Here is a 14,102-nt window from a genome sequence, read left to right as displayed (position 1 = left end):
TAATGTTAAACTAAATATGTATACATATGTTTACAGTAACATTGCAATGCGACCCCTTATAGTTCATAACATTCAGTTACTATTGACTTAATGAAGAGTTTATAATATGTATAAAGTACAATAAGGCGTTTCATCGAAATTTGATTTGTTTTATCAGACGAGATTATAGAGCTTCCATATTTACCATAATCGTTTGAAATAGTTCAATGACCGCAAAACACACACGATTTATAAATGAATTAACAAAATAATTAAATGAAAATTAACCGTGTTTGTCTGTGCAGGACCAAGTAATACATACATAATACATGTACATTATACATATATATATATTATATATAGGTATCGATTGAAAAACAGTATGGAGATAATATATAGGTATATATTTAAAGAAGTTTAACTGTTTAAAAATATTTCGTTACTGATAACAATTTATTTATTTATAATATACGTATTATTCCGTATTGGGCCGTGGGTTAACGAAGTATTAAGTACACGTAGAAGCTATAAAATATGTTTTCAGCTTTTAATAATATTAAAAATATAAAATAGATTATACGCATTTATATACATAATAATATTTACGGTGAGTATTTCTTTACCTACCTATATTATGCTTTTTGCGTTCACTATACTATCCCCATTCGAGATTAATACATTTGTTCCCTCTATAGTTCGATTGACATTTTCCTAAGCCATTTTTGCGCGTACAACGACGGTGATATACGCACAATGCACATAAATTGCAAACTACATCACTATAATACTGTTATAAAATATTGTTCTTATAAAATGATTTGCATGCACGATGTGATCGATGCGAAAACTTTTCTATACTGGGTTCTGTGAGCGATGCTCAGCAAAGACTTTGGAACCGGAAGCCGTTTTGACAACGCGTATATTATATTTATTTCGAATAAAATACTCGAATTCACAGCGGTAGTACCTACATAATATTATATGTAATATATGTATATAGTAGATATATATCAAAATATGTAGCCTATATAATATCCACACAAATGTTTACACGAACAAGTGTATAGAATCCGCCAGATAATATTATTTCATCACAATACTGCAGTGTACAATTATTATTGTGGAAATGATATATTATTGTAGAAATAAATATATATACGCACTACACCTATACACAGCCATTATGATTATGGGTGGTATTTTCGGCCATGTCATTCTTACATTAGGGGAGTATAATATGTTGAACAACCCCCAGGGTGTTTTAATGTCATAGGAGAAGGTCAAAATGACCTCTGGACTATGTACGCAACTAAAGTTTACTGAAAACTTTGCGTATCCACCCGTATAAATTATTAAATTACTAAATGATGTATACAAAGCAAACATTACCCAAATAGCCCAACCAAAATTTATCTAAGTATATTATATATTGTTATACATTTTACGTTATATTGTTCTTCAATTAAATGGTATCAATGGTATCATATTATTATATTAATATATCATCAGAATATTCAAAGTATATCAAGGTGATATTTTATAATGAACAACTGTAGATGCCGGTACATTCTTCCCTTTAATTAAATCACATCGACGGCATAATATCATATTCCCTTAAATCATAAAATACAAATAGAATATTTTATATTGATTTAATAACTGAGAAATTAGTCCATACATTAGTTGTTCGAAACACAAAAGACGATAAAGTAGAAATACTTATTTATTGATTAAATGATCAAAAGTATCAAGGAAATCCGCAGAATTTTTTAATGGAGGGGCAAACAATTTTTCATTTTACGTTTATACCTATATCTTTAAAATACATATTATGATTACCTACTTTTATTTCATTTATTGTTATTTATTACTATTATCAACATAGGCACGTTTTCTATACGTTAATTCCTTTGAACGTACCTTTGTACGCCCACCAATTTGCACACTATATTCGCATACTCTATTGTTGTTTGCCTCAATACAATACGCGTGAACTGGCTGCCCAAAATCAGTTATCACCGTCTGTTATCTTGCTTAATTTTAACATAGGTACTTTAAAAAAATATATATAATTTTAATATTACTTACTGATTTGTATACTATTTATTATGCGTCGTAAATTGTAATATTATGACTATATATTCATAAACAATTGATCTGAAACACTAAAAATTGTACAAAGAAAGTCCAAAAGGGGTAGGGGGAAACTGTCAATACTTTACCCCGAATTTTGGACACCCTTGGATGTTAAAATACCCTATCAGAGAACGATGTAAAATTAACTATAGATATAAAAACGAGAAAGTTGCTCTGCTGTCTAGTAGATTTTAAGTGTACTTACCACTTAATTGAATAGGTTACTGTAATAGATGTGTTAAATTTGAATCCAATGATAAATCATGGCATACAAAAAATGAATATCAGCAAAAAGTACTGGAGACCGATAATTTTAATTAATTTATATGACTATTAGTAATTACTAGTGTATTATCAATATACTTTTGCCAAAAAAATATCGCAATTTTCTAGTATAATTTTATTCATTTATTATGTACAGAAAATAATAATATAATATGTTATAGTGAAAAATTTCAATTTCTCATTACAACTCGTAAGAGAAAAAAATCGTTAAGTAATTTAAGTATAATGTAATCAAAATTTGAAAATGAAATGTTTATAAAAACATTGTGCTTTTATATTTTTTAACTTTTTATGTTGCTGTGAGAAAAATCTACACATATCATTGTAAAACACTAAAACCAATATATTTATAGCTGGTCCATTCTAAATTAACAATATAGGGGTCTTACAATTTTCATAAATTAAAATTAAAACGCCCTCTCAATATTGCTGCAATTTCTCCAGAAATTCTTCAAACAAATCTAACACAGCACGTATTTTGTTATCAACGCTTTTTGGTGACAAACTGTATGAAAAAAAAATTGAGCCCTATATAGACACACTCAAACACTCGTTGTCAATAAAAATAATAAATTAATGATTGTATGTTATTTATATAATATAAATACCTAATTATGATTATTTCATTACGCGATATACCTAATAAATAAAAATTATAAATGCATATTATTGGAATGTTTTTATATAATGGCGTGTAATTTATTATGAAATTATTATTTAAATTTTCTTCAAGTAATAGTTCAATTGAAATTTACCTGATATTAAATTTCTAAATTCATATGATGTATAAAATATATTAAATTCAATTCGTATACATTTATTTTCTAGGCACTTAACATTTGGCGACACAGCCACGCAGATAGTATTACACTGGCAAATTATTTTACATAATAAATACATTGTCAATCACTTGTCTATTTTTTGTTCGCATACACACTGTGTAGCCAATGCATATTGTATTGCTATCGAGCCATCGAGGCATTGAATAATTTTGATGCATTAGGTTTACAAGAGATAATGGTACTTTAGATCCGGACATGGGTAGTAAAAAAATATATTATATATGGGCGCTATTGTCGTTCACCTACTATATTATATGCTGCTGTGTACAAACGTCTGCTGGAATCGACTCCGAATGCGTTTGAAATTATATCCTTACGTCCTAAATTACGGAAAGAGTTATATACGCCATACAAAAATATTTTATTATTTTGAAATCGAAAATATTATAAACGGTTTTCATAAATTATTGTAACTTTAACATTTATTATTAATTTATGCCACAGAAAAGTTTTATTTTACATCGTCTCCGCATCGGTATGTATTTAAGTATCGTGAACGTTAGCAGGGATGAAATATTTACGCATACTGCATAAAGTTTACAAAAAGATCATTAATCTTCAGTCGAGTAATCTAATAGGTTTTCCTTGTATCGAAGTTATCTCGGCTAGAGTGAAATGGTCTGAAATAGGGTAAACTGTTATTGTGGACTTTTTCAGGAACAGTGTCTTCATAAAAACGATTTACTTAAAAACAAAAAGGTGGACACAGTAAAGATAATACAGAGTTTTAAGCATGAATTCAATGAGTAAAACATTAACTATAATACATTTTTTAATTTGTAAGACCCAATAAGTCTTACTCAGGTGATTATGAATGTATGAACAATTTACAATTGTACATAATATTTTTAGTAAAGATTTAATATGTATTAATGTGTATTAAATAAGATGAGGCCACAAGAGTCTTATACCCTTCAAAATCGTATTTATGTTTAATCTAAAAGAACATTTTTACAACCACCTAATGAATTAGAACAAAGTGTATCATTTTTCCATTTCGAATATATTTAAATCACAATGAATGCATGGTTAGGTTAAGATGGATAGGAGTTAGCCTCTGATAAAAATGTTTAATTATGTGTTACATAATATACATAATATATTTATTATTTTTATTATTTTTCAAAATTACTATTGGCAGCAGTTGATATTGGTTATATTATTAATTACCATACAAATTTAAGCAAAATATATTTTTGGTATGAATATTATATTTTATATTGTTGTATTTTTATAACAAACAGGCAGAGATAAATCAAGTTAAGTATAATATAATCCAAACAATCTGCATAGACTAATTTGTGTTTAAAATATTTATTAAAGAGAAAAATATCGTTTTTAAACATACAAAATGCAATTCTGTTGGCTTTTAATTTTACATTCTATTCACTGGAAAAAAATCAAAAATTCTAAATAGTTTTACTGAAAATATAATTTCGTCAATTTCACTGAGAGTAAACTAACAATACATTTTAACACAATAAAGCTACAATATGAAATTAAGCAATAATCATTAAACATGTATAAAAGAATATTCAGCTTTATTATAAAAATATGAAATATTATATATCAAATTGGTTACTTTAATTTATGATAATTATTAATAAAAATAAAGAATACTGAAAATATTTTTTTAAAACTGTTGGTAGTTTTATTTCATTTGCTCTGGGCATTTAGATTATTTTTGATTTTAGCATAATAGTTTAAAAACGAAATTATGTACCATTAGATGCTTACAGAATTTCATGTAAATTTAAATATTTTATAGTTTAATATGTTTAATTTGTTGATATTTGGTATTGCCAAAAAAACAGCCTATTATTCAACACGTAACAGTTAGTAATTCAATGTATTTACCGATTTTTTTTTAAATAAAGTGTTGTTATAAAATATTTACAGTTTCAATTATAATTCTACCGAAGTAGCATTGATATTTGTTATCAGCTCCAGGCAGGTACTATAGTAATACTCACGGTCTAAGATAATGGACTGGAAACGAGCAGCTTATCCCGGCCACGAATTTATATACAAGAGGTAAAGTGCGGGGGGCCGCAATAGGCACCTAGAGTTTACAACGCCATCTGTATATAACACAGACTTAGATAGAAAATGTGAAGCAAATAAAACCACCGGTAGCGCTGAAAACATTAGGTCTTCTTATCTATGGTGGAACCTTTTGGTGGCCATGTCGTGGTGACCATTTCGTTTCCAGTCCATTATATATTAGTCCGTGGTAATACTCCTTACTCATGTATTATAATATAAATATAAACGGAATGCTACAATATGATGGTTAGAGACGAGCTCAATTATCCTCATAATTTATGTGAACTTAATAACTTATAAGTTCTAAGGCTAGAATGTTAAAGCACTACTTATAAAATGTCTTAATTTATCGACCTTTTATTATTATATTAAAACTAACAATAACATATAACTTTGATCAATTTTGTTATGTCCTTAATATTGTATCTTATATGAGCTATACAATATATATTATGTTTGTCAACAATAACGCTAATATTCTCGCTGTTGATGGGTGTAATAAGTATAGATTTTTGAAGAAAACGAGGAAATTTATAATCAGCTATACCCAATGTATTTTGCATAATGAGTAATTTTGTTGAACACAATTATAAAAGCGACACGACGCGAGAGTAAATGATTTTTGGCATTTAAAGTTTTAAGTTATTGTTATTTAGATTACTTCAGCACTATACGTTATTAAAATCATAACAATAAAAGTAGGTACTAACTACTAAGTGTTTTTTTTAGAACTGACTCAATACTGTTAATACGATACTAATTAAAAATGTGAACGTTCTAAAGGTTTTATACAAATCGCTATTATATATATTATTATGTGTAGCTATTCAAAATTTGTAATCCACAATTGAAGTATTATTATTTATTGTTTTATTTGTTTATATTATGAATGTTTCACTCTTTCACTATGACCAAATAAGAAGCTATGCAAACAGTTTAGATTCATGCATTTTTGTTTTATATATTTGAATATGCATCTTAAATCTGTTTATAGTAGATGTTTACTGAGCAGAGTGTATAAGAGTGAAACAAGTGCTTATATTGGTAGCCTTTTCCTACTGTTTGCATCATGATTTTGAACATCCAATGGAAATATTAGTTGTTAGTTGTTACTATATACTTTTACAATGCAACAATCGTCTGAATTGAGGTATCTACTATTTAACCTCATCTTACTGATTAATATATATTGTTTAAATACAAACGTAAAAACAAGTGCAATTAAGAACAAAATCTAAAACTCAGCTTTGAAAAAAATTCTTTTCCTAAAAACGAATACATTTGAAACGTCAAAAGAACTCATATTTACAGATACTATACAAGCTATAAGTTATAAATTATATACACTATAAGCTCAAGACACCAATGACCTTGTATCCGAGTATATAGAGTATATAAACTAGATTACAATGAGGATTAAAGAGGAAATGACACTTAATCTAGTGCACGTAATAATAGCATAACTAGGTTCTTAAACATGTGCTTAAAAAAAAATCCTACTTTTATCGATACTGATTTAGCTTCGTATAATCGTATGGTGTAAATAATGCCTATTTATACTACACAGTACACACATAATAATATGATACTATAATATAGTTTATAATATGTACAAACTTATCAAACCTGTCTAGAATTAACTAACTAGGTAATTACTTAATACGTACAATAAAAATTGATCAACGATTAGAACACGTGGAAAAATGTACATGTTATATAATATAATGATAAATAAAAATCTTTATGTAATATTATATAAAAATGTATACATTTACTCTAAATTATCGTTTTTTATTAATAATTTTGAGGCGAATTTCATGTAAATTATTTTGTGTTTAAATCATATAGATATCGATAATCATAAATATATTCCACATTTCTACATTATACAGATAAGTTATAAAGCCAATATAATAGTTGCTACATTTAAAATAATTTTCTATTTATTCAACTTGATATTACTAAAGTTTATACAGCATAATATTATTATCTAAATATTTATGAACAACAAAATGTATGAAATCAATTAGGACTTAAAGTCTATTTAAATATTAAATGCTATTGCAATTATAAGACTTATATGACAAAAGTATGCGTATGTGTCATATATGTATAATGTATATGTTGTGATACAATGTGTACCAGGTACCTGTATTATAATTTTAGATTCTGAGCGGAGGTATGAATATATTTATTTTACAATGTTTTTTTCTGACTGTCATCGCCTTTTGGAGCAGTACATTATAGGTTGGTTTCTGGTAGCAAATTGGATGTAGTTGGTAATTTGGGTGGTCAAATGTAAAAACTGCATATTAGGTACTTTACAAAATAATAAAAAAAAAATTAAGAAAAACGAGGAATTTGTACGCAAGACCAGTTTTTGACAAAACCGATTTTGTTTTTTAGTTGTAACTCAAAAATAAACTTCTTTAGTGATTTGAAATTTTCACTGGATATTTATTTGAGCATTTACTAGATTGGAAATCTATAATTTTCAAAATATTTTATGCTATTTATAGGTATGTTATTTTATACGCACAATGACATTTTCAAAATATTAAGATTAATTTTAAACTAGGTATTGCCTATTTATACCACTGAATCTATTCAAACCGTTTTATAGTAAGTCGGCATTAATTAAAAGGTGAATGTAGATTGTGAAAGATATAAATATAAAAATTAATAATAGATATAATATAAATGCGATGTTTTCAGCAAAAAATTTAACCTACCGTATCACTAACAGTAAAATACTATAGTAGGTATAATGGCAATATAAAAATAATATAATAAAATTAACTTATCAATATAGGTTGGCAGATATAGGCACAAATTGGCGAAAATCTAGGACATACAATTTTAAAATGCTTTATTTCAATGGTCTGATTGCCTTTAATAGATTCAGCCCCCCCCCCCCCCAAGTCAAAAGTTGAAATTGCGCCTATGCTGACAGACACTGCTTAAAATCATATTTTGTATGCAATGATATATCATTGCACACAATTTTAAGACATTAATTACAGTGGCTTACCCAATTCAAGATATATTAGTCGCTTACCACTTTTTACTTTAATGTATTTTTGGCAAAATTGTATGATGTTTATTTAAGATATTTAAAACAATTCAACAATATCCACCGTGGATAAATAAATTGTTATAACTGATTGCTCTAGAAATGAAATACAAATATTGTATCCTATTTGTATTATATATTTTATGTACCTAGCATCAATTATAATACTAAGTTGTATTAAATATACGAAATACAATCTTTGAACTTTTAATCTTGTTTATTCGATATGAATAATTCAAAAATACATAAATCGTTTTATCTTTACAGCTAACTATGAATCACAGTGGTTAAGCCGATGAATTACCTTATATCAGTCTTATAATATTTAAGTACCTATCACGTTTAAGGGGCCATCGAAAGTTGAGACTGCTATCAAATATGCGCACAGGCGCTTTATATATTCACATGCCGTCCGAAAAAGTACTGAAATTATCAATATTCAATACAACAAATTGTTTTATTTAAATTCGTATATACGATAGCTATCTCAAAACCAACCTTCAGTGTATTATTACTTTCTACATATCACCTATGTACCCTACTCAACACGCTGGTGTGTGTCATATAAAATATATTATTGTATATTATATAGTATTTAATAGACACTTTATAAATCGTTTAACTAAATTCAAAAATATGAGTTCAAAAAAATTTTCTGTAACGGATATATAAAAATAATGTATCTGAATCAAACCGATCATGTGATTATAAAATTAATAAAAAACGAATTAATTGTAACTTGTAAGACATTATTAGTATAGAATATAGTAGGTACCTAGTAATCAACGTGACTCGTCACTACAAAATGTAATTGCTCATTACTCATCGCTCATAAGTAGGGACCGGATTTATATGCACAAAAAAAACCTCAACATTGTGATATAGTACAAAATATGCATTTAATTTTAAATACTCACCGAAAATTGAATCAAAACATTTTAGTTAAAATTATCTAAAAAATAATTATTAATTAATTATGTATTAAAAAAGTATAAAAAGGTTTTTAAAGTATAAAAAACGTCTTCACTAAGTTTTCCACCATTTAACATTCATTATCTTCGATCTATTTATCTATGAAATATTAGCTCACATTAATAAAAAGTGAAAACAAAAATTTAATTCATATTTTTCCTTATTGCACTGGATGATCAGAAGTTATAGAAGATGATAATATATCAATATAATATATATATGTTGCATATGAGTACCTATGTCCTCTTATCTTTGGTAATAAAGACCGGTCGTAATTTTATCAATATATGTGGTTTTGAACTTGAAAATACGACGAATAAAAAATTTATATGTGCCATAAATAATAACATGCACTATAAAACTACAAATATGCATTTATATGTATTTAATATGTAAAAACATTGAAATATGTAAAATATGCAAAATAAGCAACATAAAATAAGTGTTATTTTAATAAGAATGATCTAAATTGGGAACAATTCTCATCAGATTTCAAAAAGCTTATATACCTTATTCTAATACATATATGCATAAAAATTCGGTCCTTACTCATTAGTTACTAAGAGTGTTGAACGATGTTCTCATTATCATATTATGTTCTCTCATCAATATTTGAATATTTCTATTAAATTCGAATACATTTTTTTTTTGCTAGTTTATGATCTAGATAGTGGGATTACCTATTCAAATTATATTAGAGCATTTTTATCAGTTAAAAACATTCATACTGTAGTATTATTATTATTGCAACTTACAACGTCGTTTCATTTAAATAGACTAAAACTTAAGTAAGTACATTAAGATGTAAATTACGTAAACATGACTGGTTTGCTCCTTGGTTATCTTGAAACTGTGATAATATCATAATAGGAAACTTGACATCCATTGCCTCATTGGGCTAAAAGTAACTATAGTTACAAGCGGTTTAACATTGTCAACAGTAGCTCTATAATATGTTGGTGACTTACTGACTTGATTTTGCTGCAATATACTTGTGTTTGTGCAATAATTTGCATTCAAGCCTGCACTATAATATTATAATAATAATTTTATAATTTCTGAGAAAAAGTTGATTTTTGAATTTAATGAAATATCGATGAAATAGTTTTTATTTTTTTTATTAGAACCTAACAACGAAAGGAAATTTGTTTTATGTGTTGATTCATTACCTCAAATATTTTAAAATATGTTAAATTTACAAGACGTGGTTTTGACTAAAACACTAAAACTGAATAAACAAGTTAATGGAAATTGAGCAATATTAATTTTACATAGCTGATTTTGTATAAAATAATTAAAAATTATAATCATTTAATACGAGTATACTATGATCAATGTTCATACAATTAATATTTTAATATACCTACTAAACCTACCAAAATAAAACCAATATCTCTATAAATAATTGATGATTTATAATAATAGTCATGCTCATGAGTTTATGACTCGTGGATTATTTATTTTGACAGTAAAAGTTATAATAATTAATAATTAGAAATTACCCATATGAAAAAAAATATCTATATATAATATATCTATTATTGTCAACAGAAATAAATAAACCGTGTACTAATAAAATTTGATATCCTGCTCGATTGTATAGTAATTAATGATTATATATTTTAGCGATTACTTATACCTACGATGCATTTTATAGTACATTCAACATTGTCTAAGCGTATTTTAAGTACGGTTCAAATCTCAATAAAAAAAAATAGGAAAATGCATAACATTTTAGATAATAATAATTTATGTTTTTTATGGATCAAAATTATAGAAAAATTTAAGTAATCATAATATAACCATTAAAGAGGCTTTTAAACTCGTTTTAATGTAAACAAAAACTGTTACCTATATTTTATAATTTACAATGTAAGATGCACATATTATATGATACCAATTTATGAATTTCTATGCGAAAATGTATTTATTGTTCTTCATCACTTTTCTTATATTTCAAACATATGCCGTGTTTGCAATAAACTAGCTATACATGAAAGTCCTTCCCGTCTATTACCAAACTCAAATCGTTATTAAAACAAAAGCGTTCCGGCGATTAAAAACATACAACAGCGTTTGACGCAAAACGACAATCAATGATTTAAATATTTAAAAAAAAAATGGGGAAATATTTGAAATAAATACCTAGTAAAAGAAAACAGCTATTCAGAAGTCTATAATTCTGTATACTTTTAAATAAATTATAAGTCTAAATTTTTAGAACAGAAATCGTTCATGTCTTATGTTTGATAGTCACAGTAAATGAATCATCATTAAATAAGTTAAATCGATTTTATTAAAAATTAAAATACGACATATCGTATAATTAAATGATTACACACAGTTTAATGTAATAATCTTGTGAGTTATTGGTGGCTTATAGTATATTAATGTTATCGCTAGGACGCTATTTAAACATAATATATGACTACATATCTACGAATATTATTTATCCAGATCTAATGTTTCATAATATTGTTCCATATTATTATAATACACGTAATATTATATTGTTAATTAATTATTTTTTATGTGTATATATACTCTGACACTCATACATAGAGTTAAATGTGAATCCATATCATATTTATGTATTTATGGTTTACGACTGAACCCTATGAACAAAAATGGTGTACTTATATAAATTAGATTTATAAAACCATAGTAAATTGCAATAACAGTAATAATAACACAATTTTAACAGGAGTATGTAAATTTAAAAACAGTTTCAACAAAAAAATAATAATACTTAATTTGAAATGTACGTGACCATTATGCTCATAGGTTAATTTTTCATATAATTACTTTTGAATTGGGGACTATTAAAATACATAAATTAATGAGGAAAATATTACGGAGCTTGAAGTTAATATGAGATAAAAGAGACTCTATATACTATTAGGTAGCTAAATAGGCAATGCAACACAATTTAGTAATTTTTTTTAATAAATATACATATATTCCACATAATATTAATATTTTTGAATATAAATTAAACATGTTTACTCCGTGTATAAAATATTAAAACTGTGCTAAGTTAAATATCATAAACGCTTTATGACAAAACATATTTATCTGACATCTTAGTAGGTACAGCAATCGCAATAATTGCATTAATACATTTTTCTCGACGCTATTTACAACACTTATCTAAGGCTATATGACCCCACATGAGAATAAAACGTTCGGTACACATTTGTATGATGCACAAAATCTTGGTAAGATAAGATAAATTTAAAAAATAAATTTAGTAGACAAAAATAAAACTATTGACTTTACCGTATTTGCGGATTTGCAATGGGACGGAACATAATATTGTAATTTTCATAAACCATGGGTCTCTGTAATTATATTTGCTTTGTTCGTGTTTAAGTGTTCTTACGTAAATGGGCAATCAAATCACATTATGCCTAAAGTGTATTCAAATAATCCATTCCCCTTACGATCATAGAACATAATATGAATACCATAAGGTTTAAAATTTATTGTTCCAGTGTGGTCAGTATAATATCTACTGACGTATAGTATACTGCAGTCTCAACATGGGGTAAAAACGATTCACTGATCAATGTATTTCGGTAGGCACTTATTCCGTTTTTGTACAAAAAAATCTCTTATCTCGTTTTTCCTATGTCAAATGACTTTAACACACGGTGACTAACCAGTTATCAAACAATTACGGTTACGATAATATATTCAGAATTTAAAGATATTGAACTTATCATATTATTATATCCAGCAACATTATAAAATAATTTATTATTTATATAACAGTATATAATTATATATACATATATATATTACATCGGTTATCGGAAACTCGTAACTTATTGTAACTATATCTATATAATTTTATTTTGTACAGCAATATTTGTACAAACGGTATAGATAACATAATTCTCAAAATGGAGGAACTGTATTTATATAATCATTGTAAAATTACATTAAAACTAAAACAATATGCTTGATTAATTTATTGCACGTTATACATTTTAATAATGTCTCACAAAAAATGTCGCCATGAAAATCTTGTGGAGACAGAGTTATCACGTGATTCAGTGTATTATTCACAGATGTCTTTTTATCTACCATCAATTATGTATTAATATGCATATTATTATAAATATAATATATAGATACCAATTTGTTCAATTTTTTTAGGTAGGTAGGTACTTTAAAAGTTAGTTGGAAAAATTCTTCATTCAAATCACGTAATGACGTGGGTAAAAATGTATACGTAACGTATGTAATGTCAATATCCACATAATAAATAAAACATTTATTATTAATAGAATTGTTAATTAAAAAGTTGTTTTGTGTGTGTGTCTCAAACGAACTTTCAATTATTTAAGCTAAACTATTTCTCTTTGAATCTATTCGGAGCTGCACGTTATTTTTTCAACGTTGCTGCAGTTGCTGTAGACTATTCTCCAGCCAGACGTGAATATAATTTTAATTTGTCACCGCTTTCACGAGAATACGCTTGGATATAAGCGTTGGCGTCGTCGAATATCTTGCAAATTAAAAGAAAAATGTAAAGCATGAATAAAATTTTAATAAATTTTAAGAAAACGTCTGGACCTGCAAGTCGTTATTAATTACCTATTATTATAAAATATCGCCATTCTTTTAAGAGTAACCTATTACCTATAGTAATATAATAAACCGTACTCGTCAAACTCCCGTTCAAACTTGGCGGGTAATAGTTATACCCACACCTTTGCAACGGTTTACCATGTTTTCAGTGTACATATATAAATACCAATACG

General features: G+C 26.5%; 1 protein-coding gene across 3 annotated transcripts in view; it reads right to left on the bottom strand.

The window, feature by feature from the left end:
* LOC100569658 overlaps nt 1-14,102 on the bottom strand; it is a 205,068-nt gene that overhangs the window by 119,730 nt on the left and 71,236 nt on the right. The window lies entirely within an intron of this gene.

The sequence above is a fragment of the Acyrthosiphon pisum genome, chromosome A2 (genome assembly GCF_005508785.2).
Source record: "Acyrthosiphon pisum isolate AL4f chromosome A2, pea_aphid_22Mar2018_4r6ur, whole genome shotgun sequence".
Lineage (NCBI taxonomy): Eukaryota > Metazoa > Arthropoda > Insecta > Hemiptera > Aphididae > Acyrthosiphon > Acyrthosiphon pisum.
The sequence above is the reverse complement of the archived record's forward strand: the minus strand, read 5'-3'. Positions and strand labels throughout refer to the sequence as shown.